Consider the following 15,202-nt stretch of genomic DNA (forward strand, 5'->3'; position numbering starts at 1 on the left):
GATTACAATCACGGCTAAACCCTGGCTCTCTAGCACAATCTGCCAACATGGTCTCTTTACAAGATACCCCAGCCAATGCCCTGACGCCTCTTGACCAAGTTGTTCAAGTCCCTCGAGCTGGTAAATTCCTAGATGAGCAAAGTAAAGATCTAAGGGTCGATGAGGCTTGGCTACCTATTGAAGAGTCATCTATGCAACCAGCCTTGAACTCGACTTACTCGATTGCTCATCCTCTTGCTGCTGATCGACCTTTGGACCACACTTCTATTTTGATCCCTCAACAGTGTAACAGAGCAAGTAGTCGGAGAACTCTCGATTCTAACTTACCTACCTCAGAGTTACAGTGTGCCAAATACAGCTGTCCGAGTCCCGCAGCGAACTCTTCTTTGAGTGAAGCGTCATCTGAGGTCCCCTCCTCACGTGTCCTCCATACTAATCCAATTGGTTTGATATCCCAACCTTGTCATATATCAGAAGAAATCAAAGACACAGCAGGTCGTGGCAGTAAAGAGATTAGTGCCCTGACTCAAGAGTCATCTAATCATCGGCTTGGCCATAAATCAAAGTCTCATCACATTTCATATATTGACCAACGAGAAAATATGCCAAATTCACAATCATCATCGGCTGTGGCACAAGGGGATGGAAAATCACGCCCGAGGAACTCAAATTCCTCACAGTGCCCACAAACTCCCTTCAGACCATCATCCCTGAATAAGGATCATCTGCGTACACAGAGCCCTGGAATGGATGGTTCAAGTTCGCCTCAAGCGAAAGCAAGTCTCTCTGTGGCTGCTGCGATTCAAATCCACAACAATGTCCTAGCTGCATCTTCGCAGGCTTTGATTCCATTTGTGAAGCTCTACGAATCAATGAATGAAACTATCCGCGATCAAGGCGCTATGTTATCAAATCTCTTAAGTAAAATGGATACTTTTGAGAGTTTAGTGACCACGTTGGATCATTTGACGCAAACCGAAGCGGAATCAAATGCACAACGGTATATCCGCCTATATGATTCTATAACAAACCAGCAAGACAGATACGATCGGTTGATAAAAAGCTTTGGAGAGGTAATAAAAGATCTGGCAAACTGTAATCAGACATACGGCCCCCACGAAACTGTGAGAAGTTTCGAAAACAGAGTAGGCAATGTCTCTACTTTAAGACCTATGGGAAAGTCTGAAACAGTCTCTGTACCAGATATCGGCGTCGCAACAGGTATCTATAACAATGCCGATGAAGACTGTATAGTCGTATGTCCTACTGATCAAGTCACTACCAAATTCCTTGAAGTTGTGGCCCCACTCGAGAATCCTTTAACCACTGTTCTAGCTTCCATGGACCCGGTACCTGAAGCTCTGGGCCGATCATCAGAAGCCGAATTACCGCCTGCACCTACGATAAACCAATGTTCAACTTTCGGCATTTTTAACAACGTAGTGCCGACTGGAGGTGCCGGTGCGAAACCCAAGAAAAAAGTGTCAATGCAAAAAAAAAAAAAAGAGACCCGATCTCAAGATACTACTGCTGAATCTACTAAGACAGCCCTTAAATCCACCCTAGCGTCTCATTCCTCAACTAAACGATTCATAAGGAATCTTACAACACCACCGCAAGTCAGTATGTTTACTCGAAAAATCAACACAGTACAAAGATCTCAGATTACTGATGGCGTTGCGCTAATAAAAGTAGGAACAAAAAGACGCCGACTGGACTCAGATGTCAGCAGCCTAGAAACTTCAATTGACACGGTTTCTATTGATCTTTGTAATTTGTCTACTTATTCCGGTTCAGAGGTTGATGTGACCCCGTCAGTACTGGACGTGGTCCCATCCAATCCCCTTAATTGTCCGCGTCTAGACACGAGGCGAAGTGTAAAGTTTAAACATCTATTGTCTCAAGCCGATAAACATGAAAAAGTGGTGAAAGCGGCGGGAAAAATGAGAAAGTCGCCTTGTCTTTCACAGTCACTGAACCCTAAATTAACTTCAAATCAACTAAAGATGCAGAGTACCGAAATGTCACGTAAGAGCGTAAAATCCCAACAAGGTTCAACAAACGCCGCTTGTAAAATACGACTTCAAAATATTCACAATGAAGACAAAGACTTGAACTTGAACCGCTCCAATGTCTTGAGATTGTTTAAACATATTCCTCCCCTGCGAATGATACATACAGATGACATTAAAATCGTAGAATACATTACTGAAGATTACTCTGACGCAGTGTTGCTCCACATTGATTCTATGGGCGTCCGCAATTCAATCTTAAAAGCAGCCGAGGATCTTATGATCTTCGGCTTTGACGTCTCTGTGGAAACCGGTCATTTTTCATCAGAGCCAGAGTCCAGATGTATAAGGAGTGAAAAGCCATGGTCCACTGAATGTGAAGTTTCCTATGCTCGGTCCGAGCTTGAATTTGATTCACAACGCCGTCGACAAAACCACTTAAATGGTTCTGAAGAAAATAGCAGGAAGCGAAATGATCAAAATTAACCATGATTAGCTCCGAGTGAGGTGCTCCATTCGATTCTATCATGGAACACACGGGGCTTTTCTCATTTATTCATGGACTTCGACCTTTCGTTGGAGAATGCCTTAGTAATTTGCCTGCAGGAGACTTGGATGTCTGATGTACCATTCCGAGATGGGTTCATTTCTTTCATCAACCCTGCAATTAAGAACGATAAAGGTCGCCCAAGCGCGGGGCTATTAACCCTAATATCTTTATCTAAATGTTTGTCAATGCCGATCAGTATCAATCCAAATCCATTTATCCAAGGTACCCTTCTGCACTTACGTAATACCTTACCTGATGCAATTAAATCACTTTTAATCATTAATTGCTATTGGAACCCTCGAGGAATCAGTACTAAAATCTTTATGTACGATTTATGTAATCTTATAGATGACGCAATGCTAAAACACAAAAACTTAGCAATAATCTGTTGTGGCGATCTAAATGGATCCTGGTTCACCTTCGATCACATTGCACAAGCCTATAAACTAAAAGATAAAGATGCATTGGGTCCCAGGGAGTCCTATTGGTCAGACGCCATGAAAATACGAGACTGTGTTTTGCTTAATGGATCCCTAAGTGGAGACATTCCCGCTCAATCAACTTGGTCTCGAGATGCCTCCCATAGTATCATTGATTACTTTTGGGTTTCGAAGAATTTTCTATCTTCTACTAAATCAATGCGAGTTATCATCAGACCAAATAGCGACCACAATCTACTTATTCTTGGCTGTCAATTTCCTGTCGTTACGGAAGACTTGATCTACACACCAGCAATTGAATCAAATCATAGTGGAAACCGCCTAAGAGTGACGAAAAATCAAATAAATGGCCTAACAAATTTGATTGAGAATTCGTCACATGAAGTAAACTATGCTCCCATGCTCTTTTCTCTCCTAAGTAATTTAAATGCCAGTAATCGACATCTAAAAGCTTATAAAAACTCCTTCAGTATGATCATTCAGGAGAAAAAAAAAGAGCTAAGACGAGATCTAAAACATCTAAGGAAAAAACATGCACAAGGTCTGGTTACTCGGAGAGAAATTAGTTCCAGAAGGAGGATCTACACGAATTGGTTAAAATCACACAAAAGTATTGTGGAGCAGGACAGAGCGGAAATTATGATGAAATTGATGGTGACAAAAAACACCCGTGATATCTGGATGATCCTGAACACTGGTCAGACGACCTTTCATGACTCTATTCCAAATGTTATCACTGGTGCAAGGTGGTGCGAGCACTTTGGTAAAGTATTCAATGGATCAAGACAAGTATCTAGTTCACTTCCTAAGAATGACTCCTTACCTTGGGACGTTGAAATGCCACGAGATGACATCATTCATGCTATTGGTCTGCTGAAAAACTCTCGAGCTTCAGGTCCTGATATGATCAGTAATGTGGCACTGAAGCAGAACTCTGTCATGTGGTCCTCTTTTATCCAGGTCCTGTTTAAAAACATTGCTCGTATAAACAAAGTTCCAAAGTCTTGGCAAACAGCGTTGATTGTTCCTATTTTCAAGAAGGGCGATCGAGAAGAGCCTGCAAACTATCGTCCGATCGCCCTTCTTGATTCAATTGGGAAACTATTTGGTTCCAACTTGAGATGTAAACTGTCGAACTGGGCTTATAACGCCGGCATCCAGGATGTACGACAAACTGGCTTTTGTAAAGAGGTGGGAGTCGATGTTAATCTTACGATTCTCACAACTCTAAAATTAGAAACCTTAAGGTCGAAATCTAAATTGTTCCTAGCGTTCGTTGACCTAAAACAGGCCTTTGATTCCATTAATCGAGACATGTTATGGTCAAAATTAACCAACTGGAATTGCCCGGCTAATATTCTTAACCCAATCAAAGCACTGCATACAGACACATCTCTTCGTGTGCGCCTAAATAAAAAAGGCGTCCTTTCGGATATAATTGAAACTACTCGCGGAGTAAAACAAGGGTGCCCCTTGGCTGCTGATTTATTTAAATTGTTTATAGCTGATTTACCACTTCATCTAGCTCAGGTCAACTGTCTTTCGCCAAAAATAAACGAAACATCTATTAGACATATAGTCTATGCTGACGACCTTGTCTTGATAGACAGAACTCAAATTGGCCTTCAACGCCTCTTGCAGTGCCTAGGCGAATATTTGTCGAAGAACGATCTATTCATTAACGCTGCGAAAACCAAGGTAATGTCAATTGGCAAGGGTAGCAACAGGAAGGATAAAAGCTTTAGATGGTTCGTGGGAGGGCAACAGTTGGGTCAGGTCAACTCTATAAGATATCTAGGAGTGCAATTTAATAACTCGCTATGCGAATCTTACTGGTACAAAGACCTTTTGTTGAAAGCAACTAAGCTTGCTCTACAAGCGAAAAAATTCCATAAGAACTTTGGAAAGTTCTCACTGAAACCAGTCTTGACATTCTATCTACAGAAAGTTGTTCCGACACTTGTCTTTGGCGCAGAAGCAAGCTGGCAATTAGAAGAACACTGTTGGAATAAGGTGGAAGGGCGCTTTTGGAGGCGTACACTAGATCTCCCACAGTGCGTTCCGATTGTCAACATTCGACATGAATTGTCATTAAATTCTTTATACAGTCACGTCGTGTGGAAATCGATCTCCCTTATGAGAAAAATGTCAACTTCAACAAAAGCTTCTTCTCCTTATCACATACTTGTACCTAGTAGCTCAGTAGACTCAACTGCTATTTTACATCAATGGCAGCAGAGCTCGACAAAATGGGTAGAGGCTGCGGACATCAACAACTTTGATTTGTATGTGAGGCCTAAACATGCCAAATGCAAATATGATAACTGGGCATGGATTATCAATCTTGAAAGATATGAATCTGACAATCATAATCTCTGGCTGTGTCCTCCACACAGGAAATTGAATGTACAACCGTCTTACCTAACATGCTGCTACTCGGCTTTTTACCGTGACCGATTCCTTAGATTTCGGTTAAACATTTTACCTTGCAAGGAGGTGCTTTGGAAGTGGAAAAATCCTGCCGTAAGCAACAATGTATGCCGATTTTGTAAGAAGTCGGTCGAATCACTAAGGCACCTAGTGGCAGAATGTACGGAATTGTCCACCTTACGAACTATTCATTTTGGTCAATTTAAACCCCTAGATGATGACATTGATAACTGGTGGCTTACATTAGTTTCTGGCAATGTCAACAAATATGTATGTGCCACTGTAAACTATCTAACCGTAGTCTTAAAATGTCCTTTTTGAGTGGCTTTGTTGACATAACTATTAAACAGTCCGTGAGTAATTTAAAGTAGACTTTGCTTACGAGGTCTTTGAGGTTTGGACTCCATAAATCCCCACTATACAGAGACCACTCTTTTAAATTTGGGTTGGTAATTTTTCCTCTGTTTATTGGAACCTTGTTTGTTTGTTTGGAAACATTTGAAACAAAAGTTTTTCTTTGCCGTATGTTGTAAAGAGATGCTGTAGTTTTTCAAATAAAAAAAAAAAAAAAAAAAAAAAAAAGAAGTAAAGAGCGTAGGGAAACAGGCACATCTCCAATATTTTGATGAGGAAACATACAATAAGAAAATAATTCTGCGACAAACACTACGCCATATAAAACAGAATGCAGCAGAAGACCCCCTCGGCTGTACGCAAAAAATTCAGAACGTCAAACAAGCCTACCAGAACTGGACCAAGAATCACAAACACCAAAAACTCCAAGAAGACGGGGAAAGAATGCTTTTTCTCCTCAATGCAAATAATTGTAAAAACTTCTGGGGAGCATTAAATCAACTTGAAACCAGCCAAAACAGTTCCCTTTGTAACCTAGTCTCGGAGCGTAAGTGGGTAGACTACCTCTCCAAAAACTTCGAAGCAACTGGCTCAAGAGACCTTATTCTTCCCAACATCTCCTGGTCCCTGGCATTTACAGAAGAAGAAATTGAGGATCTTATTACATCTTCTTCCGCCTCTAAAGCGGCAGGTCCTAATGGCCTCACTTACCTGGTGCTAGAAAACCAGCCAAAACTATGGGCAAAGTTACTCTTTCATCTGTATCAGGAAATTCTAAAGAAAAAAATGTTTCCACCATCATGGAAGACTGCACTCATTATCCCATTTTTTAAGGGGGGGCGATAGGCTAAGCCCAGCATTTTATCGACCGATCGCCCTTCTGGATATAGATAGCAAAATTTTCATGAGAATATTACTGAAAGAACTTACCTTATGGGTGGACTCTAGACAGATTCTTCCCCTGCATCAAACAGGCTTCAGGAAAGGTCTTTCCACCAGCCTTAATGGACTCATCCTGAACCTGCTGATCGAAAGATCAAATGAGAAAGAAGAATCTCCGTTGTATGGGGTATGGGTCGATCTGTCCAAAGCATTTGATCTCGTGGACAGATCCCTCCTCTGGCAGAAACTTTACAATTGGGGGATTCCGGCCCCTCTTCTAGCCATGCTCATAGAGCTTCATAAGAACACTACCACCAGGGTGAGGTTGGATGACCTCTGCAACCTAACAGAGACAATCCAGATCCTCAAGGGAGTACGACAAGGATGTCTGGGTGCACCGCTATTCTTCAACCTATTTCTATCAGACATTGGAGACTTTTTAGCCTCACCATTGCTAATCTGTCCTACGATTAATGGTAGAAAACTCCATTGGTTGGCTTACGCTGATGACCTAGTGCTCCTGGATGGTTCAGCGATAGGGTTGCAGCAACTCCTGTTCAAACTCAATGAATATGCCAAACTAAACGGTCTGATAATTAATCCATCAAAATCTAAGATCCTAATCTTTAAACATCCGAAAAAAAAGGTGACTTCAAGGAACTGGGTCTTGGACTGTAAAGTAATTTCACGTGTGGAGGAACTGATATACCTGGGATATGAAATCCTTGCTCATCCAACTTTTAACAAGGTGATACCTTCCATCCTTGGAAAGACCTCAAAAATTATAGCACAAATGAAAAACCTGAATAGAAGATTCTGCAAGTTCTCAATACTTCCACTCAAGAAGTTTTATATAGGCAAAGCAGTCCCGGTCCTCCTCTATGGCCTTGAGGCAAAGCCCTTGTTGTGGAATTACTACTGGAGCAAAATTGAGGGCCTCCTGTGGAAATCTTCTATTCATCTCCCAATGTGTACTCCTCTTGCAAGTCTGAGATTTGAATTGGGACTGAACTCTTTGAGTTGCCGTGCGGAGTGGAAACTTCTGTCCCTCTACCATAACATAATCACAGCCAGTATGTCCACTCTCATTTTGATGTAAACCAACATCTAAAAGAAGCAAAATCAAAACAACTTCTAGGTTTAGAAAAAAAATTGGACATATTTTGTATAGGCTGGAACTAACAACAGAAACACTCATGCAAAATCCCATGAAAGTGAAAAAAAACTAGAGATGGCTGACTGGATCCAAACAATTGCTGGAGTCAGAAGTCTCAACCCCCCAAACCATTTCCTGAAAGAGGACAGAAAACTCGACACCATCCCACGCTATTTGGAAATGTTTCCTGACCAAAGAATAAGAAACAACTTCCTCAGACTCAGATTGAACATAGCCCACACGGGCGAAATATTGGCCCAAAGAAACCAGGAAGAGAAGGCAATGAGACTCTGTAAGATCTGCCACTCTCCGAACTTACAATCTCTCAAGCATCTGCTGATGGAGTGCGAAGGTACATGGCCCATTAGAGTGTCATCACTGGGGAGATTCGTAACTAGAGAGGAGAGCTTAGCCCAAGATGCATTCTGGGATAGACTGATCTCTGGCCAAGAAGTAATGCTCGCTGTTGCAACAGTAAAAGTTCTGGAGACTTTTTCTATACTAATGAACCAATAATAGACAGGCTAAGAGAGTGAGCTTCCTCAGTTATTTTGGACCAGACTATTCAGCCAAATCCCTGGTTTCTGTGCCTTGATTCTACTTTATTTTTAATTATGACATGTAAAATTCCGTTTTTTATATGAAATTTGTGTCCTGATTTTTGCTTTGTAAAGGTTTTCTGGTAAAACCAAAAACAAATATAAAAAAATTAAAAAAAGATAAAGGAACAGCAATGGGGATGGGGTACATGGTGCTATCCCTTAAAAACCTTAAAAGGGGGTGCCTGACTCCAGCAGGTGTACCCCCTTTGTCTGGGATTGGGAATTCTGTCAGAGTGTTGGTCTGATGATCTCATGCAGTGCCAGTAATTAACTTGGAAGAGCTGATTGTAACTCTGCAGGGAACCTTGTTATTTGGCTGGATTTTATCCTGGCTCTAAGAGACCCCTTGCAAAGTTATTGATTGGAAACTGGGCCTGGTGTTTATTCAAGTTGGTTTCAACAACATTAAAAAGGTGAGCACAGGGGTATTTTAAGTTAACTTAAATGTATTGGTTTGTGTATTTTCTAAACATGTACAATCGGTGTGGTTGTATTCAAGCATGCAGCTAAGGGCGTGTGAAACTTCTATTGATATTCAGGCTCTTTCTGAAACAAGCCGATTAAAGATGTTTTATGTGCTTAGAATGTGCTCAAAGGCACTAGGCTGTGCAATTTTAAACTAAACATGTGTGTGCTTTTAATGACGTTTAAAAAATGGCGTACCATGCCATCTTTACCGTTGAAGGAACATCAGCATTTTGGTATTGACTTGGGTGGGATCCTTAACAATAGCAACCATATATGTGGGTCTCTGCGTGCGAATCTTAGGGAAACCCTTGCTCATTATAGGCTATATTTGTGAGCACCTTTCCATCACCAAGGCCCTTGAACCATCTTCCACGTTTGACATCGTCTTCAATGTACCTATGATATATGTCATCATAGTAGTTTGCTTCTCCTGGCAGTATTATACATACAAGAACATATTTAAAGAAATAAAAAGTGTGAAAGGTACAGGCATGGCACAAAATTCAAAACTAAAGTTGGCCGAGCATCTTCTAATACCGGTTTTTACATACCTTGTTGGGTTTGTTATGTATAGTTCTTGCATTGCGGAGCATTTCATATGTCATCCTTGGATAATAAACACAAAGGTGTTATCCCAGGGTCTATATTACACAGCTGTGCCTGCTCTGAATCCTGTGATGTATGGGCTTCGGAAACCCGAGGTAAGTAAATATATTGCAAGTATCCTAAGTAGTTGTCATGTCCCCATCTGCAAACTATTGCATCTAAAACTAAAGTTTTTTGAATGAAAACAAAACCAACCTAATGCTGCTATTTTAAGACATAAGATATACTCATATTTTAAGTTATTCTTAGATATTTCACAACAATTGAATGACTGTGTCGGTTGTTTATTAATGTTGCAATGTTTTATTGTATTTTATACCTCCTTATAAAATGTCAAAGCAGACTGTATTAAATGATGTATTGTTCCGCCTCGTTATGTTTTTCTTCTAAAAAAAAACCTTTGGGTTCACTCCCTGAAGACACAACATGCTGTATTTGTGTAGTTCATATGCCTTTATTTTGTTGACAAAAGTGGTAGGTCAGAAAATATATGTGATAGTTTGGTTGTGATGGATTTTCTTTTCCTTCTTTAATATTGCTTACTGAACACTGGTGGACAACACATACCATTATCAGTAGATATCATTTTGAAATGTGTTGAGGTATATTTTAAGAAAATATATGCATTTCATTGTACATTAAAGACCACTGTCACAGGAAAAATGAAAAAGACAGAGAATCCCCTTTAGGGCAAGGGATGGTGAACCCAGATTAATTTAGCACTTATCAACCTCCTTGTGAAGAATCCCCTGCAGGCTTTCAGACTCATTCTGAAACAGAAGAATTTGAACTGAGGGGGAGCAAGTGAAGGACATGGGGGATTCATTTGATGCCTATGGCTGTGTGCGCTGTGGTAACTTAGGCCCTGTTTCTTTGAACCAGAAATTCAAGAAAACCATGCCTCCCAAATCCTCAGCACTTCTCTTACTAATTATGAATAAAGTTGCTCATTATTGTTCAATGCAGATGTCTAACGTATTTAATGTTTGCCAAACTGAAGACCATGCATCCATAGGGTGATCTGTGGTGTCATTAGTGGTGTACCCTATGATCCCGGTGTAGGGATTATTTGCAGTCATCCTGCCTGGATTCACAGCCTTCTGAATGCAGCCAACTCAAAGCCTGCTCAGCACCTTAATCATCCCTTTCTCATCCACCCTTGTGATCCTCTTCTCTGGCCCCACTCCTGTATCTTGGCTCGTACTGTATTAGCCACATTGGAGACTGAACTCATGGTTTTCCCCCATCTAGCCTTACCATCATCTGTCCACCATGTCCTTTCAGGAGCCACTCATCACTGACCATCTTGTGTCATACAATGCAGAAGCTCCCTACACATGCGTTATGTACTCCTTTCCATTTCATTTTACTTCTTTTTTTATGCACCTTAAGCACTGACGACAATGTCCTACTCAAAAGGCTACACTATCTGATTACAGCCCACCAACCCAGCAATACCCTTACTTCATCAGGACTAAGACCATTACCTCAGGACAAGAAGCTACCTGCTGTTTTAAGTGAGATGAATGTGAAATGCGGGGTTTGTGTTTAATGTGTGGGTGAGTGTGTGAACGTTCCAGAAGTGGTAGTTAGTTCTAGATTCACTGGATGGTGGCTGATCTGGTGTGTGTGTGTCTCTGTTATACTTTTATTTCTGTACTCGCCTGTTACCTACATGAAGAAGATGAATAACCCTATTTCCTTGTGACCATACGTGGACAAGCTTCTTTCCTGTGACAACTAATGTTTCATGATATTATGGCCAGGCCATCACAAGATTACAATCCAGTTTCACACATGGCACTGGGAACTCACCTGTGTTCAGAACATTTGTCACAAAAGGTGAAGTCTACATCACCCCTTACTTAAAAGGCCTGTATCAACATATGATGAATCCACCTGCTCAGCTCTGACTCACACAGGGCTACAATATCTCTGTGCATGGGCCTGAAGGAACATATGCACCCTTTCAGACCTGCAGATGAACATCAGCTGTTCAGATATGGGTATCAAATGAGCAAACATTTCAGCATCGCCTCTATATCTCCCAGCAATCCTTCATCCCGGATGGCCTAAACATTGTTAGGGAAAACATACAACATCCTACTATTAAGGACTCATCAAGTCCACACAATAGGGGCTTTGACTAACTAGTAAACAATCATACTCATTCCAGGAGATGCTGCTTCAAATTTATATTCTCATTAATCCCTGAGTTTGTGATTACCAGCAACTGACACCTCTGCTGGTCGAAACACTTTATCATGAGAGGTGAGTCTCGCCCCAAAACAAGCATCCACCTTGGGTGAGGACACTGGCATGATTTATAACATATCCTGCATGCCCTACCTCAAAGGTGATCTAAATACCCACCTAGGGTTGTGCCAGGTTTTGTGGAACATAATAGTGCTGTGCCCAAAGTAGGGCTATGGAGAACGTTGCATCTGTATGCTTCAGTGCAAGAGAAACAACTAGGCTTACTATTTAATAGAAATATTGCCAGCGGTGTACCTTTTTGTGGAATTTATGTATCAATTCATATGTGTATGATTAACATTAGATACTATCAATATCTTCACTACACAGTTTTATCACTAAACCAACAAGTGTGTGCGCTTGTAATATTGTGTATTTTATACTGATAAATAGTAAGACATTAATAATAACATAATAATATATAGGTTCTAGAATTAGCGCTAAAGTAGTTGAGTACATACCCAGCATTTTTTTCTTCTATTCACTTCTAAAATGTTCAGCTAGCAACCGCAAATCAACAGTGTGTCTGTAGCCGTTGCAGCCCTGTAAAGGTTAAAATCGTACCCACAATGGTGATGGTGTGGATTGGCAAGCCAGCAGGCAGGTGAGGTTTTACAGTCCAACCTCCAGATAACCCATTAGGTGGAAAGGGATACAAACTCTATCAAACAGTCCATGGCTTTTATGGGCAGTTATCTAGGAACAATCTAAAAGTGATCTGCAGCCCTGGATCAAAAAAGATTGCAGGTAAATCACTTTAAATACCCCTGCAAAGGATTCCTCTTGCCCTCCTCTGTGCTTTGATAATGTCCCTTAACCTGGCCAAGAAAGTATGAGTGTAAATACAGGTTATATATTGACAATGTGCCAACACTCATACCACCTTTACCAGCACAGGGAATGTTGAATGGCTAACCTTACAAAAATGCATCATGGTGTCTCTTAATGGCTTTCCCATGTGAAAGAAATAATATATATATTGTTAGAAAATTGGTAAACATTGCTTATTTCAGCCCTCAAAATATTGAAACAGTCAAAAAATCAGAATTTGTCAAAATTGGCAAAGAGCACATTTTTAGGCTCATAGACTAGAATTACAGTCATGGTCTAGTCATTCAAGTTTCTGCCAGTTCCTTACCCAGGCAGGGTCAAGTCGTGTGGGTCATCAGTGGTCCTCCAAACTCACAGATGATGATGTCATTCATGTAATCAGTAGAAACAGTAGAACTGACTATCGTGTTTGTTTACATTGGAAATGCAACCAACAGTTTATAGTGAAAGGTTTGAATACAAAAGAATCGAATGCAATAGTTTTGAATCAAAAGGACCGGAAAAGAAATTTCGAAAAATCGAAAATCTAGTATTTTTTCCTATACGAACGCAAAAAAAAACATTTAAAATTGCGGTACCGTTATTAGCTCCAGAGTCCCTTTGCGGGTCCCGTCCTTCACGCCTGGAAAAACGAGGCATTAAGGGAGGACCCGCAAAGGGAACTCGTAGTATGGCGGTAAGGGATTACCGGCACTGGTGCCCTTACCGGTGCCAATAATCCCTTACCACCCACCTCGTAATGAGGCCCATTGCTTTGAACAAGAAGGTCCTTTCCTAATAATGTGGCCATGCGCTCATTATAGTAAAGCAGGAAGAGCATTTGCTTTGAAAAACAATGTATAAACCGCATAAGATAGAACTGAGGCCTTTTGCTCAGTTCAGCTCTCATCTTGGGCTTTTTGCATAGAAATAATGCATTTTTTAAATGCAGCAAGCTTTTTGTGAGTGCAGTTAAAACAGGTTAACCCTGTTACACATTTTGAAAGGTTCAATAATGATCTGTACATTTGCAATTGTGCGTGAAGAGAGAACGTGTCAAAGACAACAGTTTTGAATGGGTATTAAATGCAACTTCTAGGAATGTTCCACTTGTGAATATATATAATCAAAAGGAAGGAGATACACAACTCTCTTCCAGGTATGGCATTCAGGATATGTCCTCTAGATATGGTGTTACAATGACATACTAAGTTGCATCTGATGCACATAAATTTCAAAAAACATAGCATAAAATTCAATTTTAATTCATTATTCAAGAACAACACAAATCACATAGACGTATTAAAACACATTACATAAAATAGAGGAATATTATATATCATAAAATGATTCCACCTTACAACACAAAAAGTCATAAATCACTTCTTTCCCCAAACAATGGTGGCAACTTAATTCATCTTATTTCCCACCATGTTTCAATAGCCCGATTTAGTTTCTGTCCTATATGTTCAAAATCACTGGACATTCTTCAGGGGCCAAACAGTAATCTTGAGCTTCAAGTGGATCTTTTCCATTCCTTTCACACCAGATTGAATATCTAAGGACACATCAATAAATACACATTACAACATGGGCATCTTTGGTCAATAAATAAATCTAGCCAGACCCTAATCACCCATAGGGTAGACAGACATACAAGTTATTAATATACCTGTCATCAGTCCAAAGTAATTAATATCTTCTGACTCAAATAGCAAAACCCAATCCTTCTCTTCACCTCTCTAATAAACAAAGCACTAGGAGTCCAAGGTACCTGCAACAAGTACATATAACATTTAAGTAATAGGTCATCTAGAAAAACGAGTTACACACCTCTATGTCAGATCTCACAAAAAATATGATGAATGAAGCTTACCCTACGGCCATGGACTTTTGATTTTATAACACCCAACAGGTCTTCAACAATTCTGACTTTGCAAAGGATGTAAAACTGGAGGATTAACACCAACGTAAGGACGATACCCGTATATGTTCCAGATTGTCAATCATCGGCACTATCCCTTACCTTTAACTGGGGTGACTGTGTACTTCCCCCACACCAGAAATGTCTACTAATGTCTTAACATGGCAATCCAATGCCTCAACGTAGATCAGAACATCATGGACACAGTCTCCATAGGAATCTAATAGGACAAAGAACACATCCTGGCGGTTAATAACAACAACCCGAGGACCACACAAGTATCTCCCTAATTAAGAGAAACACCAGCGATAGTTCATATTCGCTTATTCGCTCCTCACCTACCTTTACTGCAGAAAACACTCAAAATGAGTGTCAACACGTCAAAACCAAAACAAACGTGTTCAGGTTAACCGCGGCGCCCATTAATGCAAGGTCCTTCCTTATTTGTGAGCGTCTCACTTGCTAACGTCATCAAGTTAAGTATAACGTGATAACGTAATATGTTCCGCCCGGCCGCGTTGCCCAATAGGTGCAAAGGACTACCTAGTTTACGTGTGCAGTCCTATCCAACTTCATCTCGTTGGATACAACGTGATGACGTTGCGCATCGCACTACCATGGAAACGTATCCAACCCAAACTGAAAAATATTGAATAATAAACTGGAGCGCGGCGTCAAATCATTCGAGTTTACAAATACATGCCAGAAAGAC

The 15,202-nt window shown here is 40.6% G+C and overlaps 1 long non-coding RNA gene across 1 annotated transcript in view; it reads right to left on the reverse strand.

Annotated features, from left to right (window-relative positions):
• The window catches only part of LOC138510178 (uncharacterized), a 64,609-nt gene extending 49,616 nt beyond the window's left edge, over positions 1 to 14,993 (reverse strand). Inside the window, exons 1-2 of the long non-coding RNA XR_011280338.1 lie at positions 14,833 to 14,993; positions 14,593 to 14,710 (exon numbers count right to left, since the gene is read on the reverse strand). This is a non-coding gene — a long non-coding RNA (uncharacterized lncRNA). The remainder of the gene's footprint in view (positions 1 to 14,592; positions 14,711 to 14,832) is intronic.
• Between the last annotated feature and the right edge of the window lie 209 nt (positions 14,994 to 15,202).

This window comes from Ambystoma mexicanum, chromosome 6p (genome assembly GCF_040938575.1).
Source record: "Ambystoma mexicanum isolate Mex_15411 chromosome 6p, UKY_AmexF1_1, whole genome shotgun sequence".
In the NCBI taxonomy this organism is placed as follows: Eukaryota; Metazoa; Chordata; class Amphibia; order Caudata; family Ambystomatidae; genus Ambystoma; species Ambystoma mexicanum.